This window comes from Protomyctophum bolini (genome assembly GCF_963924005.1).
Source record: "Protomyctophum bolini genome assembly, chromosome: 10".
NCBI classification, from domain to species: domain Eukaryota; kingdom Metazoa; phylum Chordata; class Actinopteri; order Myctophiformes; family Myctophidae; genus Protomyctophum; species Protomyctophum bolini.
Genome location: NC_137871.1, coordinates 44,712,995 through 44,730,494, shown reverse-complemented (window position 1 = coordinate 44,730,494; position 17,500 = coordinate 44,712,995).

The window sequence follows — 17,500 nt, the reverse complement described above, 5'->3', positions numbered from 1 at the left end:
AAATGCATGATTAATTTCCTGGGCCACTCATTCTGCAATAGTAATCCATAGTGTAGAAGCCAATTCACTGTGTTTTTTGATTATTATTTCTGTTATTATTTAGCCAAGAATATGCTGAAGCTAATTGGTTAATTGGGTTAGTGGGTTGGGCATAGACGGGCACGCCTCCAGGCCTAGGGCTTAATTATGGACAGCCTGTGTGGGGAAATTCATGCACTTTGTGGATACATGGTTTTTACCAGTAACATGGAAAATATTTGTACCATGCAGTTTACGTGAAATAAAAGCAAAGCAAATGAATGTAACAAGTGGACAATGACATTCTTCATACTGCGTGCACCTAAACCCACAGAATGGGTGCATCAGTGAGTTTGTTTGTTTGTTTGAGACAAAAGGTCGAAAGTTGACAAACTAGCACTTACACATAGCATCAGAATCTGTCGATCAAGCACTTGAACCCTATATAACACATTGTGGGCTATTTGAATATTGCTTTGAATATTATATATTAGGCCTATTATTATGAAAGCTTTCAAAGGAATATTTCTCTAAACTAAATAATGTACTGCTTCTGGCGTATAACGTTCCATCTGATAAGCTTCATTTATTGATATCAAAACCGGATCGCTGATTTATTTTTTCTAACTCTTTCCTTCTTTAGCGATCCTAGAACGGATTGTGCAACCGTTCACCTCCCTCTGGCTGAGTAAAGGCGGTGGATTAAACATAGTACCTTTCCTTTCCTTAGTCCAGTTACCCTGGGTAAACATAGTACCTTTCCTTTCCTTTAGTCCAGTTACCCTGGGTAAACATAGTACCTTTCCTTTCCTTAGTCCAGTTACCCTGGGTAAACATAGTACCTTTCCTTTCCTTAGTCCAGTTACCCTGGGTAAACATAGTACCTTTCCTTTCCTTTAGTCCAGTTACCCTGGGTAAACATAGTACCTTTCCTTTCCTTAGTCCAGTTACCCTGCAGGGTAAACATAGTACCTTTCCTTTCCTTAGTCCAGTTACCCTGCAGGGTAAACATAGTACCTTTCCTTTCCTTTAGTCCAGTTACCCTGGGTAAACATAGTACCTTTCCTTTCCTTAGTCCAGTTACCCTGGGTAAACATAGTACCTTTCCTTTCCTTAGTCCAGTTACCCTGGGTAAACATAGTACCTTTCCTTTCCTTTAGTCCAGTTACCCTGGGTAAACATAGTACCTTTCCTTTCCTTAGTCCAGTTACCCTGGGTAAACATAGTACCTTTCCTTTCCTTAGTCCAGTTACCCTGGGTAAACATAGTACCTTTCCTTTCCTTAGTCCAGTTACCCTGGGTAAACATAGTACCTTTCCTTTCCTTTAGTCCAGTCACCCTGGGTAAACATAGTACCTTTCCTTTCCTTTAGTCCAGTTACCCTGGGTAAACATAGTACCTTTCCTTTCCTTTAGTCCAGTTACCCTGGGTAAACATAGTACCTTTCCTTTCCTTTAGTCCAGTTACCCTGGGTAAACATAGTACCTTTCCTTTCCTTAGTCCAGTTACCCTGGGTAAACATAGTACCTTTCCTTTCCTTAGTCCAGTTACCCTGGGTAAACATAGTACCTTTCCTTTCCTTAGTCCAGTTACCCTGGGTAAACATAGTACCTTTCCTTTCCTTAGTCCAGTTACCCTGGGTAAACATAGTACCTTTCCTTTCCTTAGTCCAGTTACCCTGGGTAAACATGGTACCTTTCCTTTCCTTAGTCCAGTTACCCTGGGTAAACATAGTACCTTTCCTTTCCTTTAGTCCAGTTACCCTGGGTAAACATAGTACCTTTCCTTTCCTTAGTCCAGTTACCCTGGGTAAACATAGTACCTTTCCTTTCCTTAGTCCAGTTACCCTGCAGGGTAAACATAGTACCTTTCCTTTCCTTAGTCCAGTTACCCTGGGTAAACATAGTACCTTTCCTGTCCTTACACACATAGCTCCGTAAGGGAGTGGTTGCAACACTCAAAAAGCTGCATAACTTGAAATCTACGGAGGTCTCCCTGGTTTGGATAAAACGTGCGATGTTCGGACTGTATACACTTACTGTATACTATCACTGGGGACGTTACTGTCTGCGTCTGTGAGTGACATGAAATACAGAACGCTTACGTTACAAGCTTTAAAACACAATGGAAGAATCCCATTGAGATGGACTCCTGTGCAAATAATAACGATAATAGGAAACTGCATGGGGGCCCACAGTGGAATCCTTTATTACAATATCCTTCCCATGGGAAATCACTGCACATGCACAACCAGATGGGAATATTTACAGCATGGCAAATGATTTGAACCGAATTTCTACAATATATATAGGTTTGATTCTCTTCAGAACGTGACAGTCATTATTAACAACCCGTAATAATGAATTATTGAATTATAGTCCCATGCAGGGAAGAGCCCTGTAGTCTCATTACAATTCTTTAAGCAGCACTATTATTATGTAATAATTCCATCTTCTGACCCCAAATTTTGTACCCAGTTTCTTAAAGGGACACTTCACCCTTTTTGCAAAAACATATATGTTAATGACGTTTAGAAGCTTTAGAACACTTTCCTGGGGGTCTTTATGTGTGTAATATGTGGTTTTAGATATTCTAGATTGTAGCAGTGAGCACGGTGTCTCTGATGTCATGGACACTGGTCTCACTACCTTCCTGGACTACAATTCCCATAATTCTTTGGTGCACTGCTCCTCCTTGTGGATAGGGGGGAGAGCTGTCTTACTGAGACAACATGTAGTCCAGGAAGGAAGTGAGCCCAGTGTCCATGACATCAGAGACAACAGGCTCACTGCTACAATCTAAAATATCAAAAACCACATATTACACACATAAAGACCCCCAGGAAAGTGTTCTAAAGCTCCTAAACGTCATTAACATATATTTTTTTGCAAAAAGGGTGAAATGTCCCTTTAAGGTAATACAGTCTAGGTGAAGTTGGGCCGAAATACATGGTACTCTATGGGGCTATGGGTTTTTCTGGGCCCAATGACAGCGCCACAACAGGCCATTATATGAACTTTCAGGGAATCCCGATTTCCTCAGTGGCTTCACAAAATATCTGTCTGACTGCCCCCCCCCCCCTGGTCACACCTAAACTGTGATTGGCTCATGAGTTGAGTGGTGTGATGTAAAACAGGCGTCTCATTATGGATGCCGGGAATGGGGGAATGTCCACCAGAGGCTGCCATTCAGACGGCACGGATATAATTAACAACCCTTCATGACCACATAAGGGACGAAGGTTTCTCGCTAGACAGACTCCATCCAGGGCTTTTCTCCTGTTGTATACCGTACGTCGAGGGCCCATGACTCGGCCATAGTCTTATGTGAATGGTTCAAAATACACTTTAGATTGTTGCCCAATTAGTGCTGTGAGAAACAGAGAGAGAGGATCGCCGAGGGGGAGAAAAAGAAAGCAGAAAATAAAACCAGATTTAATTATGAAAGAGAAGACAAAGGGTTGGAAACAAAGGGTTGGAAGGGGAAATGGCACTTTGAGAGGAAGCAGAGATTAATTGCTTTCTCTCTCCATTAGCACTTCATTTGCGTGCACGACACACACGCGCACGCACGCACCCACACACACACACACACACACACACACACACACACACACACACACACACACACACACACACACACACACACACACACACACACACACACACACACACACACACACACACACACACACACACACACACACACACACACACACACACACACAGTCATTGAGAAGTGTATAGTCACTAATGAGTGCTTATAGAGCACTGAACCACCCTTGGAGAAACTGGTCAATACACTCACCATGCACACATGCATGCGCGCACGCACGCAACACGCAACACGCAAGGCGACACATTGAGCATATATTGACGGGCTGTTTTTCAGTGCGTGACACCACGGCACTCAACTAAAGTGTAAAAGCATGTTTCACGCTGTAATTCCAACCCCTATACCTCTAATATGACCTCTAGAATGTCAAATCCTAAATCCCAACCTGAATCCTTATCCCAGAATCGGTTTTAAATGCACGCGCACACGCACACGCGCACACACACACACGCACACGCACACATGACACACACAGACACACACACACACACACACACACACACACACACACACACACACACACACACACACACACACACAGAGCATGATAGAGATACACACTGCAGGGATAAGGAATTAATTCCCAACAAAGTAAATTACCTCGCGAAATGACACTGAAATGTGATGATGACGATAGTGCACTCAGGCGGTAAATTTAAGAGACAAAACCAAGAATTTGCCAAGAAACGTTGATTTGAATAATTGCATTATAGCTTGCAATCAATCACAGGCATGAGCAAGCAGTCAGTTACTTATTCAGAGAAACTACACAGACAACAGAGCTATATACAAACCCCACACACATCTCTGCCTGTAAAAACTTTAAACTTTAAAAACGGTCTGGGATGCTCACAGAAGCCAGAGTAGTAGATGTTAATTAAAGGACCACTTCACCACTTTTCAACCTATCTTCATAGGTCCTCACTGATAATCATGATAAAATGGCACGATTCTTTCCTACTCAGTCTGTGTCTCATAGGAGGGCTGTGGGCAGTTTAGAAACCGTCTTCCAGTGACATCATCATTAGGCAGATTATTTTTTAAACAAGATAATTTTTTACAAAAATGTTTACATTTTCATTATCGTGAGAACCGATGCCTTCCATTTTCACATTGCAACTTTTCAGGACTAGAAAGCCTGCAGTTTTCCCCCATCGATGATGTCACTGGAATACGGTTAGTAGATTTAACAAAGCATTTACCGAGAGAGACACATCCATCCAGGAAATGCAACGAAGAGGGTTTTGCAGCCGTGAGTGTCAAGCAACCCTGTTGATTATACAAGGAAGAGTCTGCGAGTGTTTCTGAGCATGTGCGTGCGTGCGTGCGTCTGCGCTCGTGCGTGCGTGCGCGTGCGTAGCTTAGTGTGTGTGTGTGTGCGTGACACTGATACAATGAAAGATACCATATCCGCCTGGCGCATGCACACACACACATGCATGCGCACACACATGCATGCGCACAGGCACACACAGGTTGAAATGATGGACACTCTTTTGCATATTATGCACACTGATATAAGAACACAGTGCATGCAAGTGAGTGCATGTATGCGTATACACGCACAGACACGCACGCACGCAAGCACGCAAGGACGCACGGACACGCACTCACGCACGCACACGTCTCTTGATCGAAGCCGGTCCATATGTCTGGGTAGTGGTGATGGAGACTGGAAGTGACAGACCATTAGACATCTGATTAGCTTCACTCCCCTGCATGTCCTTTATTCTGTCGGGTGGAAACCTGCTGTTATAAATGTCTGAACACACCGAGATGAACGGCTTCGTAGTTTTTAGTTAACGGGCAATTATGGGTCACTGTATTTTTTACCCCGTAAACCTCGAGTTCAGCAGCATATATAGAGTTAATATACGGTAACGTACAGGTGTGATGATGGTACAATTCGGGAGTTTACGGGAGTTTGTTGTAAAGTTTAACGGGGGTTTCCTGTAATATACACCGCATCCGTATTCCATGCTTTTCGCGCAGTGGGTTTTACGTCTTCAACGTCTTCATCGGTGACACTGATGAAGAGGCTATGGGCTATAGTTCCAAACACTGGAACTATCCCATTGAGACAAAGCTGGGTGCTATGGACTATAGTTCCAAACACTGGAACTATCCCATTGAGACAAAGCGGGGTGCTATGGGCTATAGCTCCAAACATTGGAACTATCCCATTGAGACAAAAGGATGCCTATGGGCTATAGTTCCACACATTGGAACTATCCCATTGAGACAAAGCGGGGTGCTGCTATGGGCTATAGTTCCACACATTGTAACTATCCCATTGAGACAAAGCGGGGTGCCTATGGGCTATAGTTCCAAACACTGGAACTATCCCATTGAGACAAAGCTGGGTGCTATGGACTATAGTTCCAAACACTGGAACTATCCCATTGAGACAAAGCGGGGTGCCTAATATGGGCTATAGTTCCACACACTGGAACTATCCCATTGAGACAAAGCGGGGTGCCTATGGGCTATAGTTCCACACATTGGAACTATCCCATTGAGACAAAGAGGGGTGCCTATGGGCTATAGTTCCAAACATTGGAACTATCCCATTGAGACAAAGCGGGGTGCTATGGGCTATAGTTCCACACATTGGAACTATCCCATTGAGACAAAGCGGGTGCCTATGGGCTATAGTTCCACACATTGGAACTATCCCATTGAGACAAAGCGGGGTGCTATGGGCTATAGTTCCAAACATGGGAACTATATTCCATTGAGACAAAGCGGGGTGCTATGGGCTATAGTTCCACACATTGGAACTATCCCATTGAGACAAAGCGGGGTGCTATGGGCTATAGTTCCACACATTGGAACTATCCCATTGAGACAAAGCGGGGTGCTATGGGCTATAGTTCCACACATTGGAACTATCCCATTGAGACAAAGCGGGGTGCTATGGGCTATAGTTCCAAACATGGGAACTATATTCCATTGAGACAAAGCGGGGTGCTATGGGCTATAGTTCCACACATTGGAACTATCCCATTGAGACAAAGCGGGGTGCTATGGGCTATAGTTCCACACATTGGAACTATCCCATTGAGACAAAGCGGGGTGCTATGGGCTATAGTTCCACACATTGGAACTATCCCATTGAGACAAAGCGGGTGCCTATGGGCTATAGTTCCAAACATTGTAACTATCCCATTGAGATAGAATGAGCACTTTCAAGAGACTAAATGACTGACACTAAAATCAAAATTTTGCTGCCAAAAACAACAGCAGTGGTTAACTTGGAGACAATGATCCGTACTGTACTGTACTGTACTGTACTGTACTGTACTGTACTGTACTGTACTGTACTGTACTGTACTGTACTGTACTGTACTGTACTGTACAGCTCAGCTCGCTCACCAAACAGCACTGCAGTGTGAAATATAGTCCAGCGAAGCCAGAGCAGTGAAGACTTATTTCTTTCATCAGCTCCAGCAGGTCCGTCTGAGTGAAGTTAACCCATTTAGACCTGATTTAAGAAATAAAATCTTCTATCAATCCTGACAGTTTTCAGAAAAACCTCATGTTTCTGCATCAGTGGTGCTCAATATTTCATGTCAAGGACCCCCAACAATTATATATAATTGGCCCACCGACCCCCCCCATCTGAAAATGTGTTGTTCCAGGGACCCCCTTCCCCCCAGAAGCAAAGATTTGAGTTAAACTGTTCACTCTGTATGAATATATATATATTCAAAGATTTGAGGCACATTTTCACGATTTTTCAAAAAAACAGCAGACCTACAACAAGTTCATATAGCGCGGCACTCGGTACCGCGCTACGAGCTTGTAGATCTGCTATTTTTCAATAGCTTAAAGTAGGCTATGATAACGTGATTCTTTAAAACAACAAAAGGGGTTCCCGCCCAAAATTGGTTAAAATCCCCCCTCCCTATTTCACTTAAACTTTGGTACTTTTTAACCCATTCTGACCGGGAACCCATTTTGGTGTTAGCATCATGTTATGCTTTAGCTATTGAAAAATAGCAGATCTACAAGCTCATAGCGCGCCACCGAGTGGCGCGCTATGAGCTTGTAGGTCTGCTATTTTTGAAAAATCGAAGAACGACTGACATTTTTTTAAATCTGATCTCGGGTCAGAATGGGTTAATCAGACCAGTGTGTGTCCTAGTGGAAACCTCGTGTGAATCTGATCTCAGGTCAGAATGGGTTAACAGAGTCAGAGTCTATTCATCTCCAACTGCACATGGTGGAGACTAGCAGATAAATACCTCTTTATTCTCTGCCAAGGTTGGCTTCGCTATATTAGCCCATTTTAAATGGATTACGTTTGATATAGATTCATTTGAAAGAGAGAAGAGGAAACACAACAAGTTGAATCTCAGCGATGAGATATGCTGAAATAACATGGATGAAAAAGGCATAATTATTTTTTTGGTCCTTTGGTGGTGTTCTGTACAAACAGACACGACGACAACGAGCAGACATTGATCCCCACTCTAAAGACGACACATTTTGTATGAAAACCAAAACCTATAATATCCTGGTGTGTATGTGTTATAGTTATTCTAATGTAATGGAGCCCACAGGCTCGCCTGGAGCTGACTGGCTTACAGTACACTTTAACCCATTCTGACCGGGAACCCGTTTTTGTGTTAGCATCATGTTATGCTTTAGCTATTGAAAAATAGCAGATCTACAAGCTCATAGCGAGCCACCGAGTGGCGCGCTACGAGCTTGTAGTTCTGCTATTTTTGAAAAATCGAAGAACGACTGACATTTTTAGAATCTGATCTCAGGTCAGAATGGGTTCATCAGACCAGTGTGTGTCCAGTGGAAACCTCGTATGAATCTGATCTCAGGTCAGAATGGGTTAACAGCGGGTGAAAGCCAGACGGATTTTACGGAAGTGCATTATGTGTCAATGTGACCCTACTGGCGACTACTGCCGATAATAGGCGATAGCAGGCGAACGGTTGGGAATCTATCCTTGTATTACTCTACGATCTATGTATATATATATATATATATATATATATATATATATATATATATATATATATATATATATATATATACACACACAGTTGGCTGCTTGGACTGTAGACAAAGGCACAACATGGATGTGTGTTGCTGCACCCAAATAAATCTGGCTGCGTTCGCAGCATCTATTTGCCACTCTGTAAAGTGGGCCATGCATTGTAGTGAGGCCAGTCCTGGCACCGTGAGGTACAGTGGAGGAGGTTGGTTGGTTGGTTGGTTGGTTGGTATAACTGAAGGAGGGTTCAGTGAGAGACAGCCAGCCGTTGTGCCCAAAATAGCCACTTCTACAGTTTTGGGTGCATGACGACCATACAGTAAATTAGGCCAGAATGGATGCCAGACAGGTGTGCACACACACACACACACACGCACACACACACACACACACCCAGCGCTTAACCCACTTCGACCGAGACCGATTCTACAAAATATAAATCTTTTCTGAAAAACCCCATGTCAGTCGTTTTTCAAACATTTTCATGTGAAGGACCCCCACAAATATATGTAATTGGCCGCCGAGCCCCATCTGAAAATATGTTGTTCCAGGGACCCCCCCCCCCCCCACCCAGAAGCAAAGATTTGAGTTAAAAACGTTCGCTCTGAAAGAATATATATTCAATCATTTGGGCCACATTTTCACCATTTTTCAAAAATAGCAGACCCACAAGCTCGTGCTGCGGTATGAGCTTGTATATCTGCTATTTTTCAACGGCTAAAGTGCAACATAATGCTTAAAACACCAGAACGGGTTAAAGGACCACTTCACCTCCTGAACTGCCCACAGCCCTCCTATGAGACACAGACTGGTTTCTGAACCGCCCACAGCCCTCCTATGAGACACAGACTGGTTTATGAACCGCCCACAGCCCTCCTATGAGACACAGACTGGTTTCTGAACCGCCCACAGCCCTCCTATGAGACACAGACTGGTTTCTGAACCGCCCACAGCCCTCCTATGAGACACAGACTGGTTTCTGAACCGCCCACAGCCCTCCTATGAGACACAGACTGGTTTCTGAACGGCCCACAGCCCTCCTATGAGACACAGACTGGTTTCTGAACCGCCCACAGCCCTCCTATGAGACACAGACTGGTTTCTGAACAGCCCACAGCCCTCGTATGAGACACGGACTGGTTTCTGAACGGCCCACAGCCCTCCTATGAGACACAGACTGGTTTCTGAACGGCCCACAGCCCTCCTATGAGACACAGACTGGTTTCTGAACCGCCCACAGCCCTCCTATGAGACACAGACTGGTTTCTGAACCGCCCACAGCCCTCCTATGAGACACAGACTGGTTTCTGAACTGCCCACAGCCCTCCTATGAGACACAGACTTGTTTCTGAACGGCCCACAGCCCTCCTATGAGACACAGACTGGTTTCTGAACTGCCCATATTAACTGAACTGCCCATATTATTTTAAAGTTCGTTGTTCAGTGACATTGCCGACCACCCAAAATGTTCAAATTAAAGACACTTGACGTCGACTTGTGACTTGTATTTAACCCATTCTGAACGGGCACCCATTTTGGTGTTAGCATCATGTTATGCTTTAGCTATTGAAAAACAGCAGATCTACAAGCTCGTAGCGCGCCACCGAGTGGCGCGCTACGAGCTTGTAGGTCTGCTATTTTTTGAAAAATCGAAGAGCGACTGACATTTTTTTAGAATCTGATCTCAGGTCAGAATGGGTTAATCAGACCAGTGTGTGTCCAGTGGAAACCTCGTATGAATCTGATCTCAGGTCAGAATGGGTTAATTCCACATAATTCCAGAAACCATGCCGGTTCTGACATGAAAAGACAGGACAAAAATAGAGAATATCAGTATTTGGCATTTTAGCAGTGTAAGTCAGACAAATGCAATAAATCAAGTAACTCAAAACATCAATACATAACTCAGAGCATAATATAAGAAAATAAATAATACAGTAAACAAGAGCTTACATTTTTTTTGTCATCGACGCATGGCTTGGGTCCGGAGTGGAGAGCTGTGTGGAGTGAGTGTTTGTAGGAGGGGAGCACACCTGAGCTGACGATGGCAATCAGCCCAGGGTGCTGATGGCAGACACCTGTGGGTGATTTGGTGCAGTTGTGTTTGGTGGAAGGGGAGTTGTGCATGGTTTTGTCCACCAGAGGCTGCCATTTGGTGAGCTGAATTATTTGTTTCGATTAGGTGTGGCGCTCATTTGAACTACGGCTAGAAGGCTGTTTCAACCAGCCAGTCAGTCAGTCAGTCAGTCAGTCAGTCAGTCAGTCAGTCAGTCAGTCAGTCAGTCAGTCAGTCAGTCAGCCAGCCAGCCAGCCAGCCAGCCAGCCAGTCAGTCAGTCAGCCAGCCAGCCAGCCAGCCATCCATCAGAGAAAATACCCAACAACAGCTTGTAGATCTGCTATTTTCAGCATGCAAGTGTAAAATGACTTATATACTGGATCTCTTGTCCACTAGTAGTCCCCTTCCTGACATTTTAGTCTAGTTTTTATTTGTTGACGAAATTGTCGATATTTTTGTTCAGTCTTAGTTTTAGTCATCATAGCTTAGTTTTCATTTTGTTCCCATGTAGTTTTTGTTTGCATTACCCCATTCTGACCTGAGATCAGATTCTAAAAATGTCTTTTACATCCTGACAATTTTCATTCTGACCTGAGATCAGATTCTATAAAAAATGTCTTCTATGTCAGTCGCTCTTCGATTTTTCAAAAAAAATAGCAAATCTACAAGCTCATAGCGCGCCACTCGGAGGCGCGCTATGAGCTTGTAGATCTGCTATTTTTCAATAGCTAAAGCATAACATGATGCTATAACACCAAAATAGGTTAAGGCCACAGATTCACACTTGACCACTTTTTTGCAATCTGAAAAGTTTAACCGTGCACCTTCCCCCCCCCCCCCCCACAATTACGTTTTATTATTTCATGCCTATCATTTCCGCCTCCCTCTACACTACACCGTTTCTGTGTGTATGGAGAGTTGCTGACAGATGCCGCTGCCGCCCCACACAAGTAGGAATTAAAAAAAGGCACCCAAAAAGGTATAATACATGTATACATTACAGCACATCCAAAAATAAAGTACTGACATGTCCACTTATTTTATTGGCCCACACCAATAAACAAACGCTTGGCGAGTTACCTAGGGGGGTACCTAGGGTATCTACCCTAGGGGACACGGGGAGAACATGCAAACTCCACACAGAATGGCACTTTCGCCAACCCCCGCCTTCGGGTATATGGGCACTGATGACGCGGAGGAGGAAACACGCCCCCAGCGCCCGAGCGGGAATCGAACCCAGGACCTTCTAGCTGTGAGGCGACAGCACCACCAACTGTATAGTGATCAGGATTCAGAAAGCATTTTGTGTATAAATGTAGTCCTGAATGGTGAGAACCAACCCCAGGCATCAACTGTGTTTATCTCCCCCTGGTCTGTTGACATCAGCAGTCTGCCCTGTGCTCTCTGCTATCTGCCGTGACTCCATTTAAAAGGCCCAGCTCTGCCAGTACTGTGCTGAAGCTATTATAGCCCCTATCAACGCACGCACGCCACGCACGCACGCACGCAGTGCACGCACGCACGCAGTGCACGCACGCACGCAGTGCACGCACGCACGCAGTGCACGCACGCAGTGCACACACGTAGTGCACGCACGCACAAAAACACTGACGTATGCACACAGTGACACACAGTATAATTCACTAGTATGGAGACCACAACAACTGCTTAAGTTCAGGGGTATTTATTGCACGAATTGACATGTGGGTGTAATGACGAGGACCCCAAGGAGGGCGAGACTCAGGGTGGGGTATATGTACTGTATCTACAGTACATGTGGGTGTAATGATGAGGACCCCAAGGAGGGCGAGACTCAGGGTGGGGTATATGTACTGTATATACATGTGGGTGTAATGACGAGGACCCCAAGGAGGGCGAGACTCAGGGTGGGGTATATGTACTGTATATACAGTACATATACCCCATGTGGGTGTAATGACGAGGACCCCAAGGAGGGCGAGACTCAGGGTGGGGTATATGTACTGTATCTACAGTACATATACATCTTAAGAGTATATATGAATAGAGACGACACCCAGAGGAAACCCAATGGAGGCCAAATGGACATAGTGGCCGAATTTGATATTGCAGCCTGCAGGCCCCAAACACATGAACGCAGCTGGTCCGTTGACTATCACTGTGCAACGTTCACGACGGACGGACGACGCTCGTTGCGCGTTCAACGGCAGCGCGTTCATGTGTTTGGGGGCCAATCCATCCCAGAATGCACTCTGTTCCTATACCCGGAAGGAGGAGTGAAATCGATTCATGCGCTTTTAGAGCAACTTAATGCAAGTGGATGGGAGGAGAACTCGGGTGTCTTCTCTATTCATATACTGTATAGTGTATACTCTAAGATATATATATATATATATATATATATATATATATATATATATATATATACTGGTACTACCAGTAAGACGCGCAAACGCGGGAAGCGAACGCAGCTCGTACATAATAAAGTTACGTTATTTTTAAGTTAAGTTTTTAACTTCGCCATAACCATATAAGGAGTCCCCAAAGCAGCTATACGTCCAAATATGGAGTGTGTTGCATAAATCACAAACAAATCACTCAGCTCCATATATGGGCACAAAGGTGGGACACACAGACATGATCTGCTAGGTCTCATAGTAAGTGCTCACTGCATTCGCAATATTCTACAGATGAGAGGTGTATTTATGTACCGTGGGGAATGTTCAAGACCACAGTAAGGCTAACCAACGTTGAAGCTGCCTCAAATCACTTCTAACTTTGTCTTATTTTGTAAAGTTATACTTTTGACACACAAATGAAAGCTTCCAGTCATAACATTAAATACTGCAATGTGGTCCTTCTCCAATCCAAACTGTATGCAGTTACTGAATATACATTAGCCCATTAAAGCCAGATTTTTAAACACATTAAGCCAACAACAGGATAAAAAGGAATTTTGAGAACCGAACGGATGATCTTCTAAATTATAAAATTATATCGGCCTACAGAAAAAACCAAAACCTTAAAGATTATCTAGTACACAGCAAGCTAAAAGACATCAACACACCAGCACGCCAGGGACCAGAATACTTCAAACCCAAACAATTAGTAAAAAAATAGAACCACAAAACGCGTGTTAGAGATTAAACAACAAATAACAGCCAGAACCAGCATTTACTTAATCACATGTGAAAAATGTGGTTTACAATATGTGGGAGAAACGGGTAAAACAATAGGTACTAGGCTGGGACGACACAGATACAATACAAACAATGCAAAAAAGACAACCACAAGATTTGTGCAACATTTCATGGCTCACGGCATTGAAGCTCTAAAATGCGCTGGACTTCAACACAACCCCAACTGGACAGTTTTAGGACAAAGACGTTTTAATGAAAAACAGTGGATTAAGAACCTCAACACGGATTTTCCTGGAGGCTTAATTAAACATGCCTAAAATCAGATCTTGAACACAACAAAACTTAAACTCAGGATTAAACTGGAGAAATCTAAAAGACTTCTTAATCTTAATCTAAAATAAATCTTAATCAGACTTCCGTCGGATACATGGCGAATGCATGCATTCACCCCAGAAAGCAAAGATTTGAGTTAAAAACGTTGGCTCTGAAAGAATATATATATAAGGATTTGTCTGTCTGTCTGTCTGTCTGTCTGTCTGTCTGTCTGTCTGTCTGTCTGTCTGTCTGTCTCTCTCTCTCCTGCATCTCCACCTCCTCTCTCTCGCTTTGTCCTTGTCATCATACGGACAGTATGTCATTCAGAGATGAGTCGTGTGTGTGTGTGTGTGTGCGTGTGCGTGTGCGTGTGTGAGTGAGTGACACAGGTCTTTCCAAGATTCCAGAGCGGTGAGAGATAATGATCTCAGTCAATCTAATGGAGCTGAAAGGCCCAATGCGCACAAACGCACGCACGCACCCACGCACGCACACACGCACGCACGCACGCACACACGCACCCACGCACGCACGCACGCACACACGCACACACGCACGCACGCACGCACACACACACGCACGCACAAACGCACACACACACACGCACGCACGCACGCACACACGCACGCACGCACGCACGCACACACGCACACACGCACGCACGCACACACGCACACACGCACGCACGCACGCACGCACGCACGCACACATGCACGCACGCACAGACATATTGGCCAAAAACACTTTAATCCATTTAGAAGGCATCTACTCTGTGTTTGACAGACGGAGCAGAACTGTGAAGCGATAGGGTTTAGGAAATGTAAACAAACCTACACGGTAACAGCCATTTCCACAGTCAAAAGTGTTTATCCGACTATATAATATATATATATATATATAGATATGTCTTTCTTCACACTAGATGGATCAAAGACATGCAGACTCATGGTGAGTCTGCACTGGAATGATAAACTCCTATATGAGACAAATTCAGAAGATTTGAGACCAAATGTCCTGAAAGATACATATAACGTCAAGTCTTATACCCAAATAACCCAATCTTTCTGTCGTATGAATGAACGAACACAAGGCTGCTGTACTTTATACCTCATACTAAGCATTTAAAGTATATATGCTTCGTCAACAGTCTTGTCAAAACTCGACTATTGTAACTCCCTCCTTACTGGCCTATACCGGCATGTGCACTTAAGCCTCTACAACTGATCCAAAATGCCGCAGCTATACCCACTACCCACAATAGCACTACGCACTACCCACTACCACATATACCCACTACCCACTACCACGTATACCCACTACCCACTACCCACTACCACGTATACCCACTCTGATAATCCCTGCTGTAAACTTGTTCCTGGACAAACTTTCATGACAGCAGCTCCAGAAGAGACGGCAGGCGTGATGCTTGTTCAAAGAACTCCAGCTAATTACAATATTGCTCCCCTTAGGCCTGCAATGACTACAATTATAATATATGTAAATCCGTGTTGTCAAACAGAAAAAAGATGCATCGTTAAAAAAGCAAGTTTGATCTTTTATGTTTTCTTTTAATCTATAACAAGCTCTCCCACTGAAACTGTAAACCGCCACACACTTTAAACACTTTATTAGTATAACCCACTCTGGGCTTTATGTTACATTATGTTACACTTTAGCTATCGGAAAATAGCAGATCTACGACCTCGTAGGTCTGCTATTTTTGAAAAAATCGTTAAAATGGGGCACAAATCTTTGAATATTATAATAATTCTGTTCCCTGGAACAACATGTATTCGATGGGGATCGATTCAATATATTTTTGGGCATGAAAACATGTGAGATCCACTGACATAGAAACAGGTTTTTCCAAGAAAACGGTCAGGATTTAGAAGACATTTTGTACAGATTACCATTCCATTTTAAATCAGCCAATTTGTTTGTTTCACTGATGAATCTATTGATTGTGTTTCCAGCTCTAATCCATGGATCAAAATGTGTATATATTACTTTAAGCTCTTATTTATTGATTTCAAATATGAAAATAAACCTCTTCAAGGTTTTTTCTAATAATTTGGACAATTATTTTGGGGCCCGCTTGTTGTAATCCTCACGGGCCACCAGTGGACCACCGACCCACAGGTTCAGAACCAATGTTCTGATCAACGTGTCCACCTGTGACATCGAATGGAAATGGACCTCAGCCGTCAATGGTGTCCTAGCTGACAGAAATATCCGTACCGAAATTAAGATTGATGCGACGATGCCGTTACTGTATCGTCACACCCCGTGTTGTTACTGCTGTCGTATCCTACTGACCTGCCAGTGAGGAGCCCCCACCGGGAGGACAAACTGTCGTATCCTACTGACCTGCCAGTGAGGAGCCCCCACCGGGAGGACAAACTGTCGTATCCTACTGACCTGCCAGTGAGGAGCCCCCACCGGGAGGACAAACTGTCGTATCCTACTGACCTGCCAGTGAGGAGCCCCCACCGGGAGGACAAACTGTCGTATCCTACTGACCTGCCAGTGAGGAGCCCCCACCGGGAGGACAAACTGTTGTCTCCTATACTGACCCCCCTTGTCAGTGAGGAGCCCCCACCGGGAGGACGTACTGTTGTATCCTATACTGATGACTCACCTGTCAGTGAGGAGCCCCCACCGGGAGGACATACTGTTGTATCCTATACTGATGACTCACCTGTCAGTGAGGAGCCCCCACCGGGAGGACATATTGTTGTATCCTATACTGACTCACCTGTCAGTGAGGAGCCCCCACCGGGAGGACATACTGTAGTATCCTATATACTGACTCACCTGTCAATGAGGAGCCCCCACCGGGAGGTCATACTGTTGTATCCTACTGACTCACCTGCCAGTGAGGAGCCCCCATCGGGAGGAGGTACTGTTGTACCCTATACTGACTCACCTGCCAGTGAGGAGCCCCCACCGGGAGGACATACTGTTGTGTCTATACTGACTCACCTGTCAGTGAGGAGCCCCCATCGGGAGGAGGTACTGTTGTATCCTATACTGACTCACCTGCCAGTGAGGAGCCCCCACCGGGAGGAGGTACTGTTGTATCCTATACTGATGACTCACCTGTCAGTGAGGAGCCCCCATCGGGAGGAGGTACTGTTGTATCCTATACTGACTCACCTGCCAATGAGGAGCCCCCACCGGGAGGAGGTACTGTTGTATCCTATACTGACTCACCTGCCAATGAGGAGCCCCCACCGGGAGGAGGTACTGTTGTATCCTATACTGATGACTCACCTGTCAGTGAGGAGCCCCCACCGGGAGGACGTACTGTTGTATTCTATACTGACTCACCTGCCAGTGAGGAGCCCCCACCGGGAGGACAT